Here is a 26,974-nt window from a genome sequence, read left to right as displayed (position 1 = left end):
CATGTGCAGCCTTTATGCACTATGCCAGTACAGTGCTGCATAGTGCAGTGTGAGGCTTTTAATCCCTTTTTATCCATATGCCAGAGGGTTATAGCCCAGAACTATGTATTGTCTTCACAATCCCTTTTAACTTACATTGTGTGGCTGTAGAATGCCGAGCACAACCCGAGATATCATCTGATATAAATGAGATTACACATACAACACTTATATGTGTCTTAACCTTAATCCAACCAAGTAGGGTACCCGCAGACCACAGAGGTATACTTTTTGACATATCTCACAGGTGCTTTATTCTGTCATTCCAATTGTTCATGACTCCTAATGATTTCATATCATTGTTCCCTGTTTCTGTTTTGATTAGTGATTTTTGAAGGCATCAGTGTAAGAAAAAAAACAACAAAAGCACCCAATTCCGCCTATGCAGTTTTAACAGATGGAACTATTTATTGAGTTCATGTTTGCAATGAGTCCCAATTTAAAGTATCACACACTACCAAGGGGGTAGGGGCACTCTGTCAGTCATTTTGAGGGAGACAGTCACAGATTTCATGTGCTCTGTTGATGAACCTAAATACTGCTCTTCCTAAGGCAAAATGATGTTCAAAGTCAGGAACTTTCTCTTAATAATAATATCTTTTTTTTTTTTTTTTTCATTAGATGACATTAGTAACATAACTAATAACGTTTTGAGAAGAAATAACTTAACAGTTTCCTGTGATGTTTTTTTTCTTACAGTGGTTTATTCTTGGAGTTCCTGTATGTTGAACATGTTGGCAGGATGAAGGTTAAGCTTAGCCTTGCATATCAGCCTATAGCATAACTCATTTTCTCTGAGGGTATTTAACTTAAGCGTATCACACTTGCATGATATCCTAACCCTGACCCTGACTCTACACTCACTTAGTGGAGTTAACTTTACAATATCAGTTCACGCCTCATCCATAATCTACAGCAAAAACATTAAGCAGCCCCAAGTTAGCTCTTGCCCCTTTATCTTACATCGCTCTCTCTCTTTTTTCTCTCTGTCTCTCTCCATTTCCCTCTCTCTGCATCTGTGTTTGAAAATGATGTATGATGTATGATGGGTAAAAAGTTCACAGTGTCACAGAGAGGATATTGTTGAACCCTGCAAAGCATGTGGCACATATTTTTCTCGTAGAATTTCAATATTGAGAGGTGCACCTGCTGCTCAAAAACAGTGTCAACACACATACTGCTGCAAAGTGCTTTTTCCACTCCTATTGACTTTTTGACTGAAGAGTCAGTGAATTCTGGTATGTGATGGCTCTATTGTGTTTGTCTCATGTTTCCATGAATCTTCTTATTTCTTATTTCTCCATAACACAGATCCAGTAGTTGTATTTTACAAGTCTGAATGCTCTCTGATGGTGAAAACTACAGCTTTTCCTGACCACATCTATTGTGTGTGCATGCATTTGTGTGTTTGTGTGTGTGTGTGTGTGTGTGTGTGTGTGTGTGTGCATGTGCGTGTGTGTTTGTGTGTGTGTGTGTGTGTGTGTGTGTGTGTAGGGAGCAGGGGTATAAATAAAAGTAATATCTGCATATGTACCATTACAGTCTGTATTTCTGTAAATGTGCAGGAAGGTTTTGCAAGTGTGTGTGTGTGTGTGTGTGTGGGCGTGTGTGTGTGCGTCTGTGTATTTTTTTTTTTTTTTTTTTTTGGTCCAGGTGGCATGAGGAGGCATCCCTTCCGGCTTCCACTTGGAACACAGACACACACAAACACACACACACACACACAGAGACACACACACACAACAACAACATAGAAGCACACGCCGGTGGATGACTGCACGTTTCTACGGATGATTAGATTACGTAAGAAAACACTGTGGAGCCCTAATAGTTGGTAAACCCAGATTACGCCGGATTATCATCCCTTTTGCTCCGCCTCTGTTCTCCCTGTGTGTGTGTGTGTGTGTGAGAGAGAGAGAGCGTGCGTGTGTGTATTTGTGTGTGTGTACAGGGAGAGTGGATGAGGGGGGATGAAAAGGGAGGCGAAAGGGGTGATGAGTGCTGGGTGGGGGGGTGAATGATGCCGCAAACACCAGAGCCAGATGGGACAGAACCCCTAAGCAGCTTAGAGTCACAGTAATCACGCGGGCTAAGTTGCCATCAATGGTGTGTGTGTGTGTGTGTGTGTGTGTGTGTGTGTGTGGTATCTCCTGCATTTAACTGGGACCACACACTGACATCAGATCCCCTACGTTGCAAAATGTAAGAGAATAAGAGAGGCTGGAACATGCATTCTCATGCAATCAAGATATCAGAGGCAGAGAGGGAGGGAGATAGCGAGTGGGAGAGAGAGAATGAAGCTGCAAGAGAGACAAAGGGAGAGAGTGTGTGAGCAATGTAGAAAGAGATAATAGAGACGAGCAGGACAAAGAGACGGTATTATTCTCGTCCCCGTGCCACTGAGATATTGCAGAAAACAGTGGAGTGGGAAATGACAGTGTATGTCACGCCACGCAAGGCCTCGGGGGACCAAGAATCAATGCCACTCTGTCAATAGCAATCAGCTTTGACTTTCTGTTTGAAATTGATCACTGGTGGTAAAAAAAAAAAAAAAAAAATCATAACTTTCAAGCAAACACACAAATCAGAGGCAGAGCAGACATGAGCTAACAGCAACAAAACATCCATTTAAATGTCCACATGTATGGTGCATAAACACATAAAGAGTACTCATGTCTTTTCAAAGCGTTTTTGTTGTGTGCCTCCCTACACAGTGGGAGAGTAGATGGCTTTAAAACTACAGGCAAAAAAAAAAAAAAAAAACACAAAACTGTAAAACCCAGTAGAGGGGATTGCACGCATGTATTTACCTACATGAATATTCAATAATGGGGGTGCAGCACTTCACAAAGGGAAGTAATCACTGATTTATTTATTAGTGTTTTTGACATGCTACGCAATTATGCCGCTACAGGCAAGCTGTTGGGCGGCTCTGCCCTGCCTCAGAGCTGTGAGTGAGATGGCACTGGTGCTGGTTAAAGCTTTGTTATTGATTCCCATGGATCAATAGTGATGATTGTTCTGGTGCGAGTAGGATAGCAGTAGTCAATGAAGGATGGATAAACAATATGCTGTGTTGCAATAGTGTGCAAATGACTTGCATGCCGTTTTTTTCTTTCAGAGGTCACAGTGAGCAGTAAGGAATCAGTTGTGATTTATTTGTGTTTTCTGTGTTCCAAATACGTCTCTCAAATGGTAAAATCAGGAGTTATTCTCATTTTCATCTTTGTCACCTTACTTCACTTTCAACATTCCACCCTGCTTCTCTCTCTCTGTTTCCTCCTCTCTCCGGAGAAGAGGGTGATGACAGCTAGCCCCACTCTCCGCTCATTGAACATTCAGCTTTGCTTTTGATGGAATTAATTTGAATGTAAATGACGCTGTGTCGAAAAAGCTTTCATTGGCCCCGGCGTAAAATTTCACACAGCGATACCACCCGCGCTACCCCCTGATGTGTGAGCTGTACCGCAGAGAGAAAAAAGCACTAGAACAATATGGAGTGATTATTTTCTTTCTCTTTTTTTTCTGAAGCTATTAATAGCCCTGGTAATGAAAACACCTCGTCACTCAACAGATTTAGTCAATGATTTGATCAATAAACGTCTTAAGCCTTAATTTATAATTTTCACTTTACGCCTACAGGGCGATTTGTGTCATGACTCAGAGCCCCAAAGGGTGGGTGGATTTGGAGGGGAGGGGGGACTGGGGGGTTGATTTAATAACACACCACCTTCTGCACCATTAAATTAGCATTTTACAAACTAAGATGCCAATTTAATGATTCGGGGAAATCAAAACTGAATGAGATCCTAAAGACACTGAAATGCATGAATAAGATTGAAAAGACACTCGTAATGATCAGATACAGTAGTTACTGCAGGATGTCATTCATAATGTCTGCATCCCAGTGCTCATTCAGTGCACTCACCCACTGTAGTAAAAACAAGAAAAAGAGGTGTTTCGACGGTCTGGTCAGAGTGCAAACAGGTGTTCATTGGTGAAGAAGTCACCCAACAGGTGGAGGTATTTGCTATTCAGACTCCTGTTCCAGAATGTTCTTACATTTTTCATTTCCAGAAAGCCAAGGCATCTTGTCAGCAGGTAGAAAGTAAAAAAAAAAAAAAAAGCCTTTATTGTCATGGTTACATAATTAAAAACCAAAACAAAAGGAAAGACTGTGATGACCAAGATCCCAGGTCAGATTTGAACCCAAAACACAGTGATTACGTGTGCTTTAGCCAGCTGAACCACTAGGACGTCTCAGTTTCACTTTCAATTTTGCACAAGCAGATGCAGTAAAAAACAAAAAAAGAGAGAAAAAGAAAATCCCAAAAGTATCACCGACATGTTTCAGTCTGCCAGGCCTTCATCGGGGCCTTGATGAAACCTAATTGAAAATGCATCAGCATAGCACTTTTTCAGTGATTATTAAACAATATGACTATTGACTTAACATTTCCTCTTCCTCACACAAATGTGCCCTTTTTCTTTGGGGGAAGTCAGTCCTTTTCACTCATGAGAAAAATATTATGACATTACACACATGAATATGCTCATTAAAATCCACAATCAAATGATAAATACACAATAAACACCAGAAATAAATCTGAGTGAAAGGCTGAGAGAGATCACCTGCAGGCCGCAGTAAATAGATCTGTTATTTATATCCCTTCCCGTACCTATTAAACCTCCTTAAGTTCACATGGAGGCAGAATTTATATTTGCCGACATCTGCGGTCAACCCCTCAGCCACTAATCACTGTGTTTTATTAGGTAACTTGAGCTTCCTTCACGTTCAGAGATCCGATATGACGTTCACCATTCCACGTCTTTTCACACTACCATTGATTTCCAGTACGCCCCCACTGGGAGCCTTTGGCCTGCTCACCCCTAACACCATACATCACCCAACATTAAGGCTTCACCTTTGATATCTCACCCCCTACATCATCATATCCCCTGCAGACACCTCTGCTTTTATGGCTCTCCCAACCCCTCTGATTTCAGACTGATGCCTCTCTGAATTGCCACTTATCTTCTCTGTGAGGAAGACAGTTGTATTTTTGAAGATATTTCTTAGGATGAGAGTGGCTTTAAAGATTTATCAGCCTATTCAATCATTCCAGCATCCGCCGTCCCTGAATTCTCTTCTTTCAGTGATACGGCTTGAGAGTAGACATCTGAATCAGACAGGACGGCACTTTGATGATTCGTAAATCCTGCTCTGCTGGTGTTCTTCTTTCTCGACTTTCCTTAGATAGAGGTATAAAAATCTCATAATATCTTTTGGAAATTGTATGCGTTCAGTGTTCTCTCTGGTGCTCTTGGAGACAGGAATAGACTGATGAAGTGTGTGACTGCCTCCACAGTAATTACATGATGAATGCATTCATTCTGCGTGTAGCCCCGAGCAGAGAGCAGTGTGAATAGCTCAACTGATTATTGAGGGGTGTGTTCAATCTATACATATGTGTGTGTGTGTGTGTGTGTGTGTGTGTGTGTGTGTGTGTGTGTGTGTGTGTGTGTGTGTGTGTGTGTGTGTGTGTATGCACGTGCACACACTTGCAGGGAGGTAGATGTATTGAAACAAAGAATCGCAGCCTATGCCTGCTTATAGGAGAGGAACATGCTAATAACTCTCACTGACTAAACTGAACTTGCACCCAGTTTGGACTCTTCAGTCAATGTGTCAGAGAACTCTGACAGAGCAGCACTGCAGTGGCAGTCCATGTAGTAAACCACTGACATGTTATAATGTCATGAAATATCACATCAGGGGTCGACTAAAGTGAAGAACGTTGAGACTCAACTGGCTAAAAACAAGTTCGCAATTTATCAGGCTGACGATAAGAACCATGTGTACCCAATAGGAACTGAAGCTCCAGTGTGGATTGAAAATCTTTGTCACACAATAAATGTAATGAATTAACAATTAAACATCATCCTCTGGACTCTTCCCTGAGTTGTCATCCAAATAGTTGCTATAGAGTTGCAAAGTGAGCCACAGGTTCACAAAGTATCTTACCCATTGCTTTCCCCCATTTCTAATTTTTACTTTTAACAGTAGCCACAATATAAGTCGGCACTCAATCATGGAAGTCTCTTGGATAAATCAGAAACACCACAGGGTTTTTGTGGCCATTGCTTCTAAATATTTCAACACCGTTACTGAGAAATCCACTTTTCCAGTATGTGAAGATTACAGTTAATCCCATTTTATATAATCAAACATATTCAATATAACATTATATTGCATTCTGGACTGGTGATTGCGATCAGTAGCAGAATACTGCACCGTTGTTGAGTTGATGTGTCAAAGCTATACAGAGTTCAACTTCACCAGTGTGGGCAACAACATTTTCAAGCTCACTGATTGGCTGTTTCTTGAGGCAGCACACTATGAGACTCATAGTCGATTTATCTCTGTTTTCATGTACCCAGTCTTGTACCTTTGACTTTTTTAAAATTGAAACTGAATTATGTCATCACTGTTATTTATTTGTACTGTTGATTCACCTGGGAGAGTTTTGTGCTCATCCAAGTGTTAAGGGCTCAAATAGGCCATCATCTAACAGTGCATTTAGGAAAATAAATAGGAATCCTGTCACACCAAGATAGCCTTGCCCATTTTATAACTCTATTTCAGTCAGAACAGCATTTCTCACTGCTAGGGCTGAAATGCTTAGGCTAATATATCAAGCCATCAACAGTGTAACCCTCCTCAGATAGATGTTAAGCCCCATTAATAAAACCTACAGTTCTGCTGTCCAGCTCATATGGATTTTCCTTCGCAGGTAGGATAAAGTGCGACAGGCACAAGGCGAGAGTGCTTGATAGAAAGGGAAAGAGTGAGAGATGGATCACAAAGGGATAATGTAGAATGGCTCCAATGTCGAACCCTTGAACAGAGCTACAAGAAGCCTCCAAGATCTGTACTTCAGCCTATCTGTGTTCTGTTTTGAAGGATGCAGAATGCTGTCCAGATGCAGCTCTGCAGGGGCCAGTGAACCCTAATTCCTCTGGCTTTGCATCAGCAACACTTATGATCACACATAGATAAAAAGAGGTGTGCTTACAGTACTGTATGTATGCAGTGTGCACACACACACACACACACACACACACACATACGCACACACACAGGCACATGCACATTTCTTCTCTCAGACCCAGAATCAACTCACTGCCTGTCAGTCAGGGAGCCCGTCCTGAATAGCCTGAGTGCACCCTCACACACACACACACACACACACACACACACACACACACAGAGGGAGGATCAATGGGCTTGCGTTTATACAGCAACACCCCCCCACCACACACACACACACGCACACACACGCACACACACACACACACACACATACACACACACACACACACACAGTCTCTGACCTGCCCCTTGACAACAGATGTAGTGGAGGTATTGATTTCCTCATATCAACGCAGCCTTCATCACAAGCCCCAGGCAGCAGAGGAGAGGAGAAGAGAGGAGAGGAGAAGAGAGGAGAGGGGAATTGGAGGGGGGAAAAGAGAGGAGAGAAGCGGGAGAGCAAGTTGGAGGAGATAAGAAGTGATTGCAAAGAGGAGGAGGGCAGAAGAGAGATGAGAGAGAAGAGGACGAGGATGAGAAAGGGGGAGGAGATGACAATGTTGGTAAGATAGGGAGGGGGGAAGAAGGAGAGAGGAAGAGTGAGGATCTCGGCCTGGTGCCTCTGATACTGGTACATCACGCTCAAAGAGATCCACATGTCAGATACAAGCGTGCCCTCAACATCAGTGCGTGCTCTTGCCTTTGAAACCATCAAAAGCAAAATGAGTAGTTTGAACTGTATCTTGTGTCTTTCTGTATCATTTGTTTTTGTGCATATGGTATCCTCTGAGGGCACGGGGGGGTGTTAGTGCCCAGCAGCACAGAGGCTTACAGCATGGATGCACACAATGAGCTTTGTTGATGGGTCTCCCTTTTCTGACCGATTGGAGGTGGGACCAGGAGATCTGATTGCATCGATACCATGGCCTCATGCCTCTGCACATTTCTAAAAGGAATACGCCAATGCTGTGGGCAAAATACCCTTTCTCTGACTTACCCAGTCTGAGACAAGATGTTCAATACCATCTTCACCTCTGTACGTCCAGTGGTTTGGTTCCTATGGGTAACATTTTGTGTTAGCTTAGCATAATGACTTGAAGTCTATAAGAGTCATTAGCCTAGCTCTGTCAAAGAGAAACCTTCCTGTCTTATTTACACAATGTGTCATGTGTGCATATATACATAAGAAAGAGTCCAAGATGTGTTTCAAATACACTCAGTTTCACTACCTGTGTACATAAGACAGCTTCAGAGTTGCTATGAGGTTTATTAAGTCTGAAGGCTTTTCCACTCTATAAATGCTGTTTCCCTTCCATTGGAAGCCAGCAGAAATGTTTTGATTTGCTTCGCTGTCTGTCACCAGCTTTTAAAATCTCATCACAGGCAGATTACATCACCATGCATATGCAATTTTGATTTCAGTGTCTAAGCTTTTGTCTCTGTGTTGACTGAATCTGTAAGACATGCAAATTAACACAATGAAACCACTTGAAAAGTTATTTTTACAATATTTAATACAACCTTGCGATGTGTTGCCATGCTGCTTCACACTCCATATTGATTTGTCAGCCTCTTTTATTTTTCCTCTGCCCCTTTTGTGTCTAAAACGTCTAGAAGTTGCTGTTTCCTCAAGCTCCAGTTTTGAGACTTTTATTCCTGTAAACAAGTTGTCCAAAACTAGGAAACATTGAGCGCTTTTGATCAACTTCTCATTCATTTTGCACTTGCCAGGCAGAACTAGTATTCAATGGACAAAGTCATAAGGAAGCTGAAAGAACTGGTTGGCTGTTGACAGCTGAAGACTGTGCAAAGTCCACCTGTTGGCAACTTGACATGACCGACAAGCTTGTAGATAATCAACATGTCAGCAGTCTCTGCTCGCTCAGATCTATAGAGTAGGAAATGAATGGACTTCCAGTGATGTGTTGGATTGTTTACCAGTGTGGTGGTGGAGTTGCTGGTTTGGATTATACAATGAACACAAGAACGTTAACACCATCACTTGGCAACTGCATAGTCAACACCCAGGCTTATCTCTGTGTGTGATACATGTGTATGTGTTGGGACACTGGTGGGGGGTTGGGAGAGTTGTCTGTATGTATATCTGTATGTTGAGGTATGGTTGGGTGCATGTTTCTGTGTTGTACAGGCTGTGGAAACAAATTTCCGGCAGGGCAACAATGACTATATCTTTATCTATCTGTATGTATATCTATAATACGGAATGCTATTCTGTGACTGATAACTTACCCCCTGCTGTTGTTGGGTAAATATCTTGCATCTTCGAAATGGAAATATTTCAAGAAGTAGGAAAAATATTAGGGTCTGGAAATAGGTCTGATTATGACCTACTTATATCTTGACCAACAAATTGTCATAGTTGTGCCTGAATGTGAAGTTTGTGAACAACTGTGACTTAAAAAAAAAAAAAAAAGTGAAGTGAGATTTGTCATCTAGGATAGCCCATGACACCCTGATATAAACTCTAGAGTGTCAGATGTTTTTTGGGCTACACTAAAAAAGTGTAACACCTGTGATGTGTGTACCTCACCGTCTTCACTGTGCTAGATCATAGAAGACGGCATGTGTTGACAGGTCGGGGTCGAACATGTAGCATGGTCTGTCTCTCAGCAAAGAAATGGCAAGAATGAATGCCGCTATGCATGCCCAATCTGACATGGTGACTACTGTGATGTACATATCATACAGTCTGATCCTGATCCCAGTGTTTTGGACGTTTTTTTAAACCCAAGGGTTGTAGGGTTGTCATCTCACAGGACCGTGCAATCTTTCGTTTGAAGTTAAAGCACATACCTCACCAAAAGTTACACCAAAGAGGTTTTAGCCAGACAGCGCTACTGTATCACCCTTTAATTAAATAAATAAAAATAAACTTTGTTTATTTAGCACTTTTCTTAACAATGTTACAGAGTGCTAAAACTGGTTCATGCAGATAAAATAGGGATAAGGCCAAATGACGTGCGCAGAGAAAGTAAAGATGGTAAAATGAATAAGATCAAATAAATAAGAATAAAAATTATCAGGAACGTTTTAAGAGGGGATTCTAAAGAAGCTGGAGACTTATGTGTGTTGGCTTTGTCATAAACTGTGGTCTGGGAGTAACAAGCAGGGCTCCACCCGTGGCTGTTATTGGTTTACAGGGCACGTACCAGGTTAATAAATCTGAGACGTATTTAGGGGCAAGGCTGTTTAAGGCAGCAATAAAATTTTTAAATTAGTTTGAAATGTAAGAGGGGGTCAGTGTAGTGATATGATCATGCCTTTTTGCCTTTTTGTCCTGATATGATCATCCCCACTCCGATCAGGTAAAAAATGTTTCTAAGAAATATTACGCAAGCACTCTTTGACCCAGGTCTGGTGCAAATAGCAGAGATTAGTATAGCCGGGGTGGGCCAGGCATGGCTGTGTTTGGGAATGCAGTGGCTCCGTCAGCTGAGCGTAATGGGAGGCACGTGCTGCTCCTCACTCGTCAGCTGTTACTCACTTCTGTCTTCCTTCCCTTGCGCTTTTTCTCACACTCTTTCTTCTCTGTCATGCACGCACACTCATTTTCACTAATTTTCTCCTTTCACTCCAAGCTCTCTCTTTCTGTCTCTCTCTCTGCGGAGGAGGAGTAGGAGGCGTGTTTGCCAGCCATATGGCAGTGCCAGGGGCGTCCGGAGCAGATGTGCTCAGCATTGGGGCTCTGCTCCGGCAAACACAAATGCACGCACACACAAACACATACACACAGGCGTATGAGGCGCCTGTTACAGAGGAAGAGGTCACAGACAGACAACAGCATTAACTAACTCCCAAAGTGCAGCCACGCCGGCTACAAAAACTGCAAAACACACAGTGCTGCACCTCTGAACTCTGCTGTTGTCTCTTCAGTTTGAAGCCATCATTCCCATAGTGACCTTACATACTGTAGCAAGAAGCATCACATTCCATAATACCTAATACTATTATCCCAGATATCATCAGTACTTAAAAAAAGCTCCAAAACTTCAAAAACTTCAAAAGTTGTCATATTAATATGAATAAACCTTTTACATCATCAAAATTCATGTACAGTTCATGTATAGTTGTTATATTCAGCTCAGCAATCTCAAAATATCATCATCTTTAGCTAAAATCAAATCAAAAACCAAAGAGACTTGGTGGTGGTGTGACAGTGTTGGACCACACAGTGCTGCAATGCACTTTGAAAACTGGACTTTAAAAGTGTCACTGCACTTGTTTCATGTCAGCTCCACAAAATGAGTCAGATGACGGCTTGGGTCTGTTTTGTTAGGCTATCGCACAGAGGCACTAAGGCACTGGGGACTTTATCTAAGGGTCCAGTTTGTTATTTCATGACTTTTAACAGCTAACGATGCACCCTGGAACCTCTGCTATGTAAGTCTACAGTAAAAATGTGAAGGAACAGCTCCCTCCACATGCTGAATACTTCACACTCGGGTCTGTAGGTTCATAGGAATAAACACTGCAGGAATTCTTTGAACCAGTAGAAGCTCTGTTTCAGCATATCCTGATGTTTATCTCAAATTTGTTTCATTTATTTTAGCTTCAATGTTGTTTTTATCTGGTGTATTATCTTAAATATGTTCTTTTTGCTGTAGTATTTGTTTAATTCTTATCAATACTCTCTAACCGTAGCCTGAAACGCTGTCAAGGGTGAAATCTTACCTGATCATTAAGATTTCACCCTTTTTCTTGTTACATCATTCCCACTGCCACACTTGCACCCAACCAATGGGTTTGTTTATATTGTGTTATGATGGATTAAAGGGCTTTCCTTGACAGGGAAAATAGAATCTATTGATCCAAGGGCTCCAAATATGTGACAGTTTTTATGTATTTTGAGGTTATGAAGGTTCACATGCAGCATTTGTGGAAACAGTGCACACCAGACATGAAATTCAATTGAGGGTTTAGAAATTCCACAAAGTTTATATATATGATATGCATCCACTTTTATTGCTCACTATTGAAACAATTACATTATTTAAAATGTTTCTGCAGTGTTTTATCAGTGGTAAAATCAATTCAACTTTACCAGCAAATGCTCATGTTTTCCAAGAGGTGGGTTATCTCCTCATCTGAATATATGAAACATTCAGATGGACAACTGGTCAGGGAGGTGCGATTTTATTGATCAGTATGTAAGAGAGCGTCTGTACCTCTTTACAGTCTCGGTGTGTGTTGCACTTTAGTTCCTGGTTTCTCTGCTGTCTCAGAAACAGTCCTCGTTGCCCAAAGAGCGTCGACTCAGCATGTTTGTGTTGATTTTTTTAGAGCTGCTTTTTTGCTGAATACCAGAGGAATGATAGTGGGTGTTGAGGTGTGTGTGTGTGTGTGTGTGTGTGTGTGTGTGGGTGGGTGGGTGTGTAAGTACAGTAAAGTTTACTCTGAATGAAATGGGATGTAAATTTGACCGGTGTGCAGAATGAGAATGTAGCCTCGATTCACAGAGTTTGCTGAGGCAGCATTTGACCCACACTAGCATCTAATAGCAGAAAGAGAGGGAAACCATCACCATGCCGGTCAACATCCAGATAGAAACACATATCAAAGGGAGTTGGCAGAAAGACCAAGACTCCCCAGGCAGAAGTACTTTGTGATTTATTCCCAAATTTTTTTATTTCAAAATGATCTTAGAGTTATTTTTTATACCTGATTAGTAGAAAGAGAGCAGAACTTGTTTGATACAGAAATAAAAGACAACAAATATGATGGTGCCAGTACAATTATATTACAATTATTTCAATTACCTCTGTGTTGTTTTGTTGGCTGTTTCTGATGTTGGTCCACATGGTTGTATTTCCATTTCAAGACATAAACTCAGGTAATCATAGGACATTTTGTGTCTGTGCTGTAACAAAGGCTCTCTACTGTGTAGTTACCCCTTATATGGCCAATTATTATTAATATTTCCAGTGCAATATGGCATCTGAATATCAATGAGGAATTCGCCATTATTAGGTAAAATGGGAAATTTTCTACTCTGGATGGACCCTGTTGTTTCTCTTTCATATGTTTTCATGGTAACCCAAGCTCTCCTCTAGCTCAGGAACCACCACCAGCAATAGAAAAAAAAAAGTTTAATCAAAAGAAGGCCAGGCTGATCTATAAATAGCTCTACAGGATAGAGTTGGGGAGGGAAAAAAGGATTGTTAAATGAGATTAACAGGGAATCGATAGTTGCCGTTACTTGTTTCCTAAATAACACGCACCACTTGGTCGGCCCTCGGTCAGGGTGCAGTCGGCTCCCGGCAGTTGCTCACAGGGAGATCACAAACTCTAACCTTTGATCCTGAGACATGTGGGATGCAAAGTTAAGGGTGTGTGTGTGTGTGTGTGTGTGTGAGTGAGTGACAGCTGGTGAAGTGCAGTCAATGGCTTCCCAGACCTTTACTTCAAATATAGCGCAGGTTTGACAAAGCTGATGTTACACAGCGTGGGTGTGGGTGTGGGTGTGAGGGTGTGTGTGTGGTTGGATAAGAGTATGTTTTATGTCTTAGTTTATTTTGACAAATCATGGAGAAAGAGGGAAGGGCAGATGGCATCGAGAGAGAAAGGTGGGAAGGAAAGGAAGCAAGAAAGAAAGAAAGAAAGAAACAAATAATCAAACAATGACAGAAAGAGAAAGAACGAAGGAAGGAAGGAAGGAAGGAAGGAAGGAAGGAAGGATGGAAGGACGGAGGGAAGGGATGTCAGGATTGACATCATTTTGACGTTGCTGAAACAATTCGGCAGCTCCTGTGGGGAAACGGCCTTAGTGGTGCGGTCTGCTCTGGCTCTAACGCGCTCCCTCTGTTCCCTGCAGTCCCCTGACAGCCTCCCCTCCTGTCTGTCTGACTGACAAGCTGTCCCTAGAAAACACATTTATTCAGAACTGCTGAGGTGTCCTGCCTGCTCTAGCACTATGTTAGCTGACTATAGGGATGTAGCAGAGAATTTTCCCCAGTTCTTTAAAACCAACACGGAACACACATACAGAAAAAAGATTTTAATTAATGCTCATGACTATACTGTCCTAAACTAGTTGGTCTAAGTCTATTTGTTAAGTTGCCTCAGCTTGAAGTAACTTAACTTAAGAGTGATACCAGTGCATCTTTACTGCGTCAATTACTGTACCTCTGTCAAAGAGAGGGTAGAGCTTATGTAATTGCGGTTTCTGTCTGTGTGTGAGTCAGATATCACAAAAAGTATTGTAAGGATTTATGTGAAACTTTGTAGAGGGGTTTAATTGCTGTGGTTTTCATGATATATGAAATGTGCAGTGAAATACTGACCAGAAAAAAATAACTCAACTATGGGAAATGTCTTATTGTGGCTACTGAGATCATTACCTCCGTCAAGAAGGTTTTTCAATAGTTGTATCTGTCTGTGAACAAGATGTTTCAAAAAACAGATTTACATGACAAGTTGGTCGAGTTGATTAAAATTTCTACTAATCAACTAAAAGCTACAAGGACAAAAAGAAACGCGACTGTGAATGTGTCGAATATTACATGAAATGGCACACAGATCACACTTTCAATCACACTTTTATTCAGTAAAACTCTATTAGATCCATTAAGCAATAAAACATTGATAAGAAGGAATAGCTCAGCCATGGGAGCTGTGATAAATTCTACTCTTGAAATCGTATTTTAATATTGGATTCTATGGCAATTCCATGACTACTCCCCTTCATGAATGTTGGTTAACTAAACATCAAATACCTGATCTGCCTTCTTGGCACAGACCTGCATTCTGCTGAGTGCATTTTCTAGCTCCAACCTTACTTACCGTCCTCTCTCCTTGGGTGAAGAAATGCTTACCTCTGCCTCGACTTTGGGCTGAACTGTCTCTGTCTCACTTCATATGAATGTACCCAGACTGCGGCTCTCTCTGCTCTTTACTCATTACACTTTTCTTAGCTACTTCATATTCTTGTGTATTGTATTTGAAAAGCACATCTACACTTCATTTACAACATGACATTTTGAGCGTACTGTACATTTTATGTTGAGGCCCAGAGTCTTAAATCAGTTCACCTGCACATGAATTCAAACAGCAACAAGAGCACAATAACTTCAACAATAATATACTAGTACATTGGTTTAATGCAGCAGTTTTCAAACTTTTTCATGTTCCAGATCTCCAAGATGACTTTCATTAAACTGCAGACCATTCAATGTAATTTTATCCCTGTTATGAAAAGATAAAATGATTTGTCTATAGTATGAAACTGCTGAAATGTCACACTTGAACACCAACAAATAGATTAAAAGTGGTGACAATAAAACATGATGCTACAATAGCCATTCTTCTTTTAACAACCATTAAATTAAAGTGAAATTAAACTATTCCTTATTTTGCTATGGACCAACAAGGGACCCCCCTTGACCCCACATTGAAAAACCATAGAATGAATGTGTATTCTTCTGCATAATTTTACGGCTTCCTCCTGAATATCTAGCTGTTAAGAAACACAGATACAGGATGGCCTGAAGCACTATCACAACTCAAATAAGGCACAGGTCTCTGCCACACCACAACCCCAGGTGTGCATTTCAGCCTCGCTCTCTACTTTCCTCTGGCAGTCCATAAATCAGTTGAACTAGAGTTCACTCTGAAGGTAAGGCACAGGGGGACTCAGATAGGCGGTAAATCATTATTGGCTGTGCTTCCAGGAGCTCTGTACTGACCAAGTCACCTGCAGAAGCCTATGTTCCCACGGGTCCCTGCCTGTGTTGGTGGGCTTAAAATCATTGTCTTCAGACAGAGAGTAAGGAAAAAAGGATGCGAGAGATAAAGAGGGAGTGGAAGAAAGCCAGGGATTGTGCGGAAAAATAAGTGGAGAAAGAACAAAGTGGAGAATGACAATCAGATAGAGGGCAATCTCTGCCTCCAGGCCAATTACTACGTAACTAAGGGGCCTGAGACAAGGTTACCTGAGGCTAAACGCTGCTTCCAGGAATAGCCCTCTAGTATTATCTGCTGGCTGGGTGACTGAGAGGCTTAGACTGTGTACGCCAGTAACCTGTGGCCTGCAGACAGTGGGGAGAGTGCCAGAGGTCTAGTCTTACCTGCAGGCACTCAGCGCCAGGAGTAAAGCTACGCTGGTTTCCTGTAATACTGTGGTCCTCCCAGCACAATCAGGGCGTCCCAAAGTGTCTCCAGAACATTTTAAGATATTCCATTTGGGAAAGTCACAGTCTTCTGTAAGTATGATGGGATTTAAGGGTACGCAGTAAGTGTTTCCAACACATTGTGAATACAGATCATAATTTGACAAAACTGGAAGTCACATCATTCCAAAAATGAACCAAAGGTTATTACACAAACAGGGAACATCAGTACAAAAAGTTAAAACATAAAAGATGTGTAAAGTAGAAAAGCAGTGTGGGGTGTTATCTACACAAAGCGGGTAGAGCTCTTAACTGAGTTCTATTAAAGGCCCACTTCAGGGTTAGAGAAGTAACCTAAAGGTGCACAAAACAGTAAAACTGTAGGGTGATTGAAGTAATAGTAATAGTAATTTAGACTCAACTTACAGAGTAAACAGGCCACCAATGAGTTTCAACCCTCAGTTTTTCCTCCATGTTTTTGTCATCTGAGTCAAAAGCGTCCTCACTCCAGTAAAATTGTACATTGTGCACCCTTCAACTCTTGGAGAACAGTCATATTCTTGTTTTATGGGATATTGAGGTATTGATATGTTTTCTGTTGTGCCGTGTGACTGGAGGAGCATAGCTATGTTTACACCCTTGCTATTATACCAACAATTCCTTACATACCTACCTCCTTTATGTCACTTCCTTTTGACTTTGGCAGCCAGTGATCACAGGCCGTTGTCACCCAGTTAAATGGGACTTCAGGGTGGCAGCTGCCAAATAGCAAAACAGAGCCCCTTGCCAATCATGTCATCTTACTGGCAGATCAGTATGCTTGCCAGGATGTTAGATTTACGTGCAGACGTTGTGACAGGTTTGCCAAACATGCAAGTCTGCCAGGGAATGGAGTTACTACACACACAGACGGTGTGGAGGCTGCTTGGTGACAGGAACAGAGTCGGCTTCTCTGGATAAATCCAGGACCGGGGCGTCAGCTGTCTGTTGAAAGAGTATAGGGCTACATGTAGTGACAATATGCAAAGCAGGGAAATTTTGCTCTGTGCGGTAGCTGTAACCATGTGAACAGTGTTGTAGATTAGAGTAGTGTGTTTGTGATTAGTGTTTTCTAGTGAAGTTGGTTTTTGAGTGCATGTTTTCGGACTTTGTGTGTGTTTGTGTGTGTGTGGCTGTGTCCAGGGCTGCATGTGCAGAGCCATCTGTTTGCTGCTTTAGCAGCAGTCTTCCAGTGCCCAGGCTTATCTGTGCACGAGGGGCAGTGGCCTACTTTAACTTTATGCTCGCTCAGTGTGTGTGGCCAAGCCCACTGGTTGGTTTGACTGCCCACTAGCTTGTTTGCTATACTTTCTCCAGTGTGTTTGGATTAGTGATCAGACTTGGGCTAATTTGAGAAATACTTTTTTACTCATTACTGTATTACTCATTACTTTATTGGTATGCTACTTTTTTATTTATCTTCATTTGCCTTACATTCAAAAATCACAATAATAAAGTTTAGTGCATAAGTGCATAAATGGAGTATATGTTGCACTTCAGTTTGAATGTGTTCAATAAAAAAAAAGTGTTTGATGCTGCGTTGGATAAAACGTATAACTTATGGTTGGATGGCAACCATGTGCTGATTCCAGAGAGCGATCTATGCTGTAAACCTACAGTGGTGAGCTGCAGTGTCTGCAGCAGTATCTCTCTCAGCCTTATCAGGAGCAATATGGCAAGCGCTGCTAATTTATGTGTGTGTGTGTGTGTGTGCTTGTTTGTGTACAACACAGGGCCAGCTTTACATGTGTAAGCTCATTTACACATAGCATTGTAGGCACTGGTGTAGGGATAACCAAAAAGGCTGTGTAAACTATGACCTCTGGTTATGGTATACTAAACCACCAACAGATGAACATCATTAACATTTTTAGAAAAGCATTTATATAGTTTTTGTTGCTTAAATGCCCTATCTTCATAAAACATAAGATAGATTTTCTTGGTATGTTGTATACTGTGAATATCCATGGATCCTGGTGGATGTAAACTCCTCCATGTTTGTGGAGCCTGTGTAAGCTTGGCTATAAGGGAACAGTATGAGCAATGCTATGATTCCATTGATCTGCTATAGATTATATGTGGGCTATATGGCCTGGTATTTACGCTAGTGTTGCATTAGGAACGCATTAAAGCTGGGCTAGTCAGTAGAGTTTAGCGGGAGAGTATTAAGCTATGTAGGCTAGTCAGTGGACCCCGATAGGGAACTGGCAGTTGTGGCTAATAGGTCAACTGTGATGGGCGGGGCAGGGGATGAGGGGGAGGATGAGCAAGAGGTTTTTAAGGCTCTTTCATTGGATGAGGTTCAGTGGGAGAGGCTGAGGAGGCAAGGATAGAGGGAGGGAATGAGGAGAGGAGACCAGGGATTAAACAGAGGGAGTCATGAGCAAAACTTCTGGCAGACGCTCAGCTGACATCATCATCTGAGTTTCCTTTGACCCACCTAAGTCCCTTAGCGACTGAGAGTAACCCCCCTTGATTTCTCCCGAATGAGTGTAAACTGTTGAGTTTTCCAACCACAGAGATTAATCTGAAGAAGTCCCTGTCCTTTCATACATTGATTCCTGAAACCTATTTGTAATACATTTTACAGATTTGCATTTGATTTATTGTGGGGTTTTTTTTGTTTGTTTGTTTGTTTGTTTGTTTGTTTTGTTTTTTTTGTTTTGTTTTGTTTTTTTTGTTTTTTGGTCACAAGGTTATGCATAAAATCTCGAACCTTTTAATAAGCACATACAAGACAGGCACAAACTGAAGACATTCGCAAGCTTTAGCTAATCAGGCTTTCTGGTAAACGGAGGCTGTGTACTCTGCATGCAGTGGTGAAGAGGGCCAACATTTGCCTCTGTGTGAAAAATGAATGAGGACCTTTTATAATGTGGTCCCTGTGGTCTATGGTTATAAACAGGCCTGTCCAGAAGACTCTGTTTGTTTACTTTGATGTGTAACTTCTATTTACGTAAAAGACATCAGAGTCTTATGTCCAGTGTGTGCGCACTGTGTGAGGAATTAAATAGGTTGTTCACTACAGTCAGATGTAGCAGGGACTGTTATTAAAAACGATTAACCCCCGAATTCTGATTTTCCCTTAAATATTCACTTATGTGGTGTAAAAAAAACATGTTTTCCATATTTTATGACATCACATGCATATTCTGTAGGCCTATCTGATGGTTGCAAAGCCTCCTTGAAGCTACATCACACCCATGCTGAGTGAAATATTCCACCCAAGATGCCTTTATTTGAGGACTGCTCCATTATATCAAATAGAAAATCTCTAGACGTCTCGTGCATCATTTGATACACATTTCCCTGCAATTCAGCAGGACATATTTGGTATCTTTGGAAACCTTGAGATCTCCACTAGAATTTAAAATAAATTTCTGTGAGTTTGAACACAGCAGCAATGCCAATCCAAACAACAGGACCAGCAGGGCTGAAGATGTTAATGCAAGCGGGCACACGCAAGTAATCATGTACAGTACTTGTAGAAGTAGAGGCAAGAAGCTTTTCTGAAAGTGGATATGTGCTTGGAAAAGTGTGTGGAAAATTGATTTAAAAAAAAAAAAACAGCAGCAATTAGGAAAACGGAGTATTGAAATCCTTCAGCCCAACATCATCAAAGGCAACAAAGTCTTGTTAAAGCACGGTACAGTAATTAAATGCCATTTCAGGAAGGAAACAGGGTTGGTTTGTTTTTTGTGCTTTGAGCATGGTGCTTGATGAGGCTCCTGTGAGCAGCTGGGTACACGACTATACCACCTGAGTTTCACACGCATGTCTTCGCTTGCTGGCTTTCGGTTCACCCTGGCGCCTCGCAGGCAGTGGCAACATCACAGGGTCCACTACATGAAAGCAGCTCGCTATGAAGCCCCTGGGTCTCCTGCAAAAGACCAGGACTCTGCTTGTGTACGTGGGCGCAGGTGTAGGTGTACATGTGTGAATCCACGTGTGGGTGTATTCAAGCTCTTAGCGTACTTTTATAGTCTTGGAGAGCACCTCGGTCTTGTCACAGCAGATTGACTCAGTGGAAAGGTTAAGACAATGTGTTCAGATGGAATACAGAAAGGATGTCTTTAAAACATAAAATGTGATCAGAGCTGCCAAATGTCATGCCTGGAGCAGAGGCCACATGATTTTATGCTCGATCACTCCTGCTTCCTCTCCCTTATGTGGTGTTATGCTTAGAAAAAATTATTGTGCATTACAGTATCAGCATGTATGCCTCTATCTGCTGGCAGATTTGAAAATACTATTGCATGTGGCAGACAGAAGTTCACAATCATGCATGTAAATGGTAAACGATGACATTTAAATACATTTTATGGTTTGGAAACCTGAAAATCGTTTATATATGATAAATGACATGGTTTGACAAGGTTTTGCAATGGCTCCATCAAGACAAAACAACTATTCATTCAATGCTGCACTGTATTTTAAAGAAACCAAATGTGAATTTGAGTCCCGAGCTGAAGAATTCAGAAATCCACTCTTTCCTGCAGATCTACTTGACCTCACTGTCAGAAAAAAGGGCACATATTTCATTCTTACATGTATATCACATTGTATCTCTTTTGTTGGGCCTTTCTATATCATCAGTCATCGTATTTTCACAACAGCGTGTTTGCCTGTGCGTTTATATGCGTGTGTGTGTTCGGCCCAGCCCACCCAGTGTAGCTGCGCTGGAGACTCATCACATCACAGCATCGCGGGTATCTGTTTGAAGCTGAAATAAAAGTAAAGCATATGAATAAAAGAGCCACATGAATAAAAAGACAGGCCTGTGATGCAAATGAATTGCCAGGCAGCGATCAAGTGTGTGTGTGTGCGTGCATGTGTGTGAGAGTGTTGCATTCACCTTCCATTTATTCTCCATGCCATCATGGCTTCACCTTGCCCTAGTACTAGAGTGAGTAAGCAGGCATACGCACACACACGCACACACAGATTTCCAGGCTCTGAGGTGTATGGTTTTCTCATGCATTAATCAACAGCAGTTTTGACACTCGGTTCCCGAATGAGCAGAGAGAGCTGTTTTAACGGAACCCCGCTGCTGGTTTTCTCCCTTCACTCCGTAAGCGGTGCTGCTGCGGCGCTGCCTGGGGTGACTTTATCAATTAGGCCTCCCTGGAAACGCATCCTCCCTCCTCCTCTCCCTTCCTTTTACATCTCACTCCTCCCCTCTTGCGTTTTTTTCTGCGTTTGATTTATTCCTTGTCTACCTTCCTTCCTAAATTCCATCCCCTCTCTCCCCATGGTGCATCCTTCTCCACTGCTTTTCTCTCCCACCCCATCTTCTGGTAACTCTTAAAACTTTTTCCCCATGCCTTATCTCTCTCTAATTCCTTTCCCTTTTTGCATCTATTCTCTATTCCTTTTCTCCCTTTTTCCTTCCTGCCTTTCTTCCTTCCTCTCACATCCTTTTTCCAGTACTTTATCCATTTTACACTGACTTTACATCAGGATCACCTTCCAAATGCTTAATTGCACCTCTTTTTGCTCAGTCCATGTCCAAACTGTTTCTGAGCTCATTTTCTTTGACATGTATCTTGTGCTCTGCCATCTCCGTCTCATGTTCACCACTGAAGTTGATTTAATAAACAAATTCAATATGACCTCATTGTTTTCATGTGATGATTCATGTGGTCAGTCATGTAAAAAGCGGGCGGTACCTACATTTTTTCACTGGGTGTATTTGGACTGATATATGCTTAGTGACACGCTTTATTTTTTTATACAGCCAACAATGATGATGACCAACAGGGCTCAATCAGAGTCATGTATGCCTTTTTGTAAGCTTGCACATGTATGCTTATCTTTTGGAGACATAATTTATTAATGCAGTCACATGCATGATTAATGCTCTCCACACAGTGCTTATTTGTCCATCTTACCACCAGCCTGAAAACAGACATGAGCTCCCATTGTGAGTCTAATTGTTTCAAATTGAATATACTTCACTTCACTAATTAAAGTGCTGCTTATTTTGCTTATAGAGCCGTTGCAGCAGACATATTTTATTTGCTAAATTTAAATGTCACTTTTTGTCAGTGGGCAATTGACTACATTGAATCAGTATGGCAGGCCTAAAATTTGACTACATTTTTTATCAAAAGACTGAGAATGCAAGATTCAGATTTGGAGGTGCTACCGCATGTTAGCATCCCACGGCCATGTGTGAGGCTTTGAGGGAGTCCAAGCGAAGCCAGAAGCCAAACGACTGTGTTGGCATCAGTCTTGTATTATGCAGAACTGTGGGCAGTAGCTGGTTAGCATCAGGGGATCCTGGCGGAGTTAGTTAGCTAGTTCCTGTCAGTCAGGCTCGTCTGGGCCCTGCTGAGCGACGCCTCAGGGCAGCTCGGGGCTGGAGACGAGAGCAGGGGAGAACAAGATGTTTGATGATGGGAAAAATAAAACGAGTTGGCTGGTGTACCAAGTGAGATGGACAGCTCATTTGCATCACACCCATGCAGAACGACAGCCCTGAGACGTGAGAGAAGACTTCAAAACTCTGTGTTGTGCTCAGCCTTGGGGGAGAATAGCAAGGAAACATGCAGGAAATGAGGAAAACAAGGTAAAAACATAATGGAACATAAGTACTGTATTAAGCACTACCCCGTCTGTGGGAATATTCCCTAAAAAAGATTTTAGAAAGCTGTCAGGGTAATTTGCTGTGATAAAAAAGGTATTTTCCCTTGCATATTTTAGTAGTTGCATCTTTCTCTGTAATATAACTATATGGCAACTGGCCTTAGAAGTCTTTTTATAATTTGTTTGCATTTTCAAGATTTTCTGATCAGATAGTTATTGTTTGTATATGGAAAAAAGAGACTTCCACGCATAGTATAACAACTGTATAATTAAAAAGAAGCAAAATAAAACCAAGCAAACAAACACATTGCAAATGAATGGCAATAGTAGTAAGTTGTCTTGAATCGCTCTCATTTATAGTTTGGTTGTTATCTTTGAGAAAAGATGACAGTTCAGCTACAGAAATGGACATGGTAGATAGCTTGCCTTTTTTTTAATGGCTCATTAGCAAGCTAGAGTGATTCCAAGTGTACATTTTTTGGGCAATGCAGCTCACAGAACAGCCGCCTACAGGACATATTTAAAGGGTGTTGCAGTGCTAGCTTTTTGTCAGCAGAGTGGCAGCAGAAGTCAGGGGATTCAGGCGCATTTAAGAGCTACTTTACTGTAAACTACAGTTAGAGGCAGGGATGATTGTGTGACATTGTGTGAGTTTTTCCCTACCGAAAAAAGTGTTTGATCCTGAAATTCCAGATTTGGAGAAATGTTTGTGCTCGGTGCATTACGTCAGACTCCTCAGGTCTGTGTGAGTCATAGTTTCTACATTTTTTATGTGTTTGGCCTGATTGGTCAATGAGTCACCTCCGCCCTTCAGCCTGTACCGACCACCCATTCCCATCAAGGCGTTTTGATTATGTATTGTACAAGCAAAATTGTCTACTGGACACAGTTGAGGAGTGGAGTCGAGCAGAGCTGGTATAAAGCTTTGGCAGACGTCTTTGCAATCATGAGGCAATGCCAAGCAATCCCAGAATTTAGTTGGTGAGCTGTCTACCTTTTCCTGTCACTGGCTCTTAGATGTGTCCCTGCAGGGCTACCCTACATGCCACTGTTGACACATGCTGATATGTTTGAACACGTGTGTGTGTGGGGCTGCATGTGTGTGTTTGTGGTATTGTCGATGGCTGTTTGTCGTGGTGGAGTGTCTTGTGTGTATGGGTGTGTGTGGGTGTGTGTGTTCGGCTTTCTGTGGGTGTCTGTGTTTGCGGGGCATGTGTGCACATCTGTGTACAGTGTATGCATGTGCACATATGTTTACTCGCGTGCCTGTGTGAGTGTGTCCGTTTGCCGCGATGTGTGTGGTGTGTATGTATGTCTGTTTTAGTCTTTGGTCATGGCAGCTTACAGGCTCTGTGCGCCGTGGTCCCCTAATCCAGTGTTTTGAAATGAGCCCTCCAGCTGTTGTGGGCTTGAGAGACTGCTGCCTTGGAGGAGGCTTAGAGATGATAAGATGCTCCTTCCATCTCCATCCCTCCAGGACCCTGTCCATTTTATTCTTTCTCTCTTTTCTTTCTTTCTTTCTTTCTTTCTTTCTTTCTTACTCACTTTCTGTCCTGTCTGTTTCCTCCCTTCCTTCCTCCCTTCCTTCCTCCTTAATCTTGTACTTTCAATATCTGTGCGGACTTGAGAATAAAAAGTGACTCTTAATCTCACACCACTAACTCACTCACACATCCTGCCGAGGTCTTAACCTTTTGTATGAACTTCTTCTCCTCTTCTCTGGTAATCCTCCAATAAGAACATGGATTGATTCTGCACAGGAAGTGAACATTGTGTACACGGAGGATGAAAGAAGATCTCTGAGATTAGAGTCATGACCAAAGAGTCGATTTATTTATTAATTTACAATGATGGTCAGGGATTGTGGATGCCTTATGGGGTTAGCTGGAGTTTTATGGTAGAAAGAGAAACAGCTAAAATAAGATCATGAAGATAATACCTCAAAAAGCAAAATGCACAGCAGAAAAGAGCAGCAAAGTAAAACAAAGTATATAAATACATATACACAGAAAAAATGCAGAAAAAAACATCAGTATATTTAGTTTGGTAATAAGAAGTTCAATGTGATATGGTATCAGTGTTAATTCTGTGTTTTTCTATCATCCATATATGTTAAACAATAATCAGCCATGTGTGTTAATGAGTGTCCTGGTCTGTAATCATATTGTATCTGTGCATAATCTTTGTAAATTGCCTGTTTATACTAAAACAGTTTAAAATCCATAAACTGGATTGTGTTGACTAATGGCTGCGTAAAGTGTGGAGCCCAGGAAGACCGGCTAATGGGGATCCAAATAAAGAATAAATAATAACAAATGGGAGGTCATTAGCTGCGCTGTGACGTGCGGCAGAGGAGGCTGATGGGAAGTAGAGAGCAAGCCTGCCATGCTGTTTTGCTTATTGTACAGTCTCCTTGTTTAAGAAACTCTCAGTTATGGAGAAGAATCACAGAGGCTGTTTATTGACTTGCTTTAGGCCATTATTGTGTATGAGAACTGTTATTAAAAAATGAATAATGCATTAAATAAAATGTAAACATGCATATTTCAGTGGCCATCGTAGTGTCACTGAGTAAAATTACTGATATAATTCATGGTTGTTGTTTTGTTTTTTGTTTTTTTTTTCAAGATTTTTTTTTAAGTCTTGTATAATATTACACAACTGAGTGGAGGAGTAAGCTTCTCTGGAGAGTGTTGCCTATCTGCTATCTGTCAGCAGTGAGGCTGCAGGGTGTGTGGTGTCTGCCAGCAGAAGGAAGGCGTAGGAAGGCCAGCAGGCTTCGGACAGACAGAGAGGGAGCAACAGGCTGTCTGTCAGCTACAATATGACAGTGATATTCAAAACCCAAACTTGGCAGAACCAACACATGCCCAGATTTCATAGCGGATGGAGAAAGACTTTTAAAAGCTGTGACCTAGAAGTAATACAAACAAATGGATATATGTTTAGTCATTAGAAAAAAAAAAATTATATAATTTAGAAATATAAATTGCGAGAGGTCATTATGTCTTGCACTGTAACATCATGCCATCTGGCTCTTGAAACTGGCTCATCAAACATATGTTAGTGGCTTATACTGTTGGCTTATGACATGATTATCATCTTACATGGTAACTAGCATGGACGATTCGTGGGGCATGATCAATTATCTGTAATCTAATCACCACCATCATCCTCCTCACCATGTTCAGATAAGATTATACGTCCCATCTGGGTTTTTGGACATGGATACATGTTTGTGGGGGAGCTCTAACTTAATTTAGCCTATAATGTGTTTAGCTGGTCTAGAAATAGGATGATGCATGTACATATTTGTCGCTCTTGGTCTGTTATGCCTGACAGATGAGTCAAGCTGCTCCCTGGTTCTTTTGAGCAAATACACCTTTGTTGTACGTAACAACACAGTTTCACAGTTGTTTGGTATGCACAGGAGCCACCAAATTTTATTCAAAATGCCAATTATCATCCCCGCTTGTAAGGCTAATTCAGAATGCATTGATGCAAAAAAAAAGCTGTGGCCATACAAGAACCACCATGCAAGAGTCAAGCTGTTTTAGAAAATGCATGTGAATAACTTGAGAGACTTCCCCATTTAACATCTACATATTTAATGTGATCTTTCACAGCATGGTTTAGATGTTTGTTTAGCTGCTCAGAACGGTTCAGAAGAGGAGCTTGGTTCAGAAATCATGTTTGTTTTCTTGTAAAGATGAAAAGGCAAAGGGGAAGGGACTGTGTAAGGCGATGCGCCGAGACATTAAACATGACCTTTCGCCTTACAAAATATTGTTTATTAATCTGCTTGTGGCAGAGGCTTTGCTTGCGATTTCTAATATGCAGAGTTCCCTCTCTCTCTGTCTCTCTTTAAAGGCAAATTTGCCAGTATAGTCAAATTTACATAGAGCCAGCCAAAATGCCTTGATGATCTTTCCACTCTTTGTGCTGTGCAGCCTGCAGAGACGCTTTGAACTTCAGGAACTAGATTCTGTTGCCGAGCTCAAAGGTCTATAAGTAATCATGGAGGATGAATCAATTGGGTTACTGCTGAACTGCATCAGCAAGAATATTGCTCTCCTCTGCCCCCCTCTCT

At 41.6% G+C, this 26,974-nt stretch overlaps 1 protein-coding gene across 2 annotated transcripts in view; it reads left to right on the top strand.

Moving 5' to 3' along the window:
• The window catches only part of igsf11 (immunoglobulin superfamily member 11), a 118,523-nt gene that overhangs the window by 68,579 nt on the left and 22,970 nt on the right, over nucleotides 1-26,974 (top strand). The window lies entirely within an intron of this gene.

The sequence above is a fragment of the Myripristis murdjan genome, chromosome 13 (assembly GCF_902150065.1).
Source record: "Myripristis murdjan chromosome 13, fMyrMur1.1, whole genome shotgun sequence".
Taxonomy (NCBI): Eukaryota; Metazoa; Chordata; class Actinopteri; order Holocentriformes; family Holocentridae; genus Myripristis; species Myripristis murdjan.
This window is presented reverse-complemented; position numbering and strand designations above follow the sequence as displayed.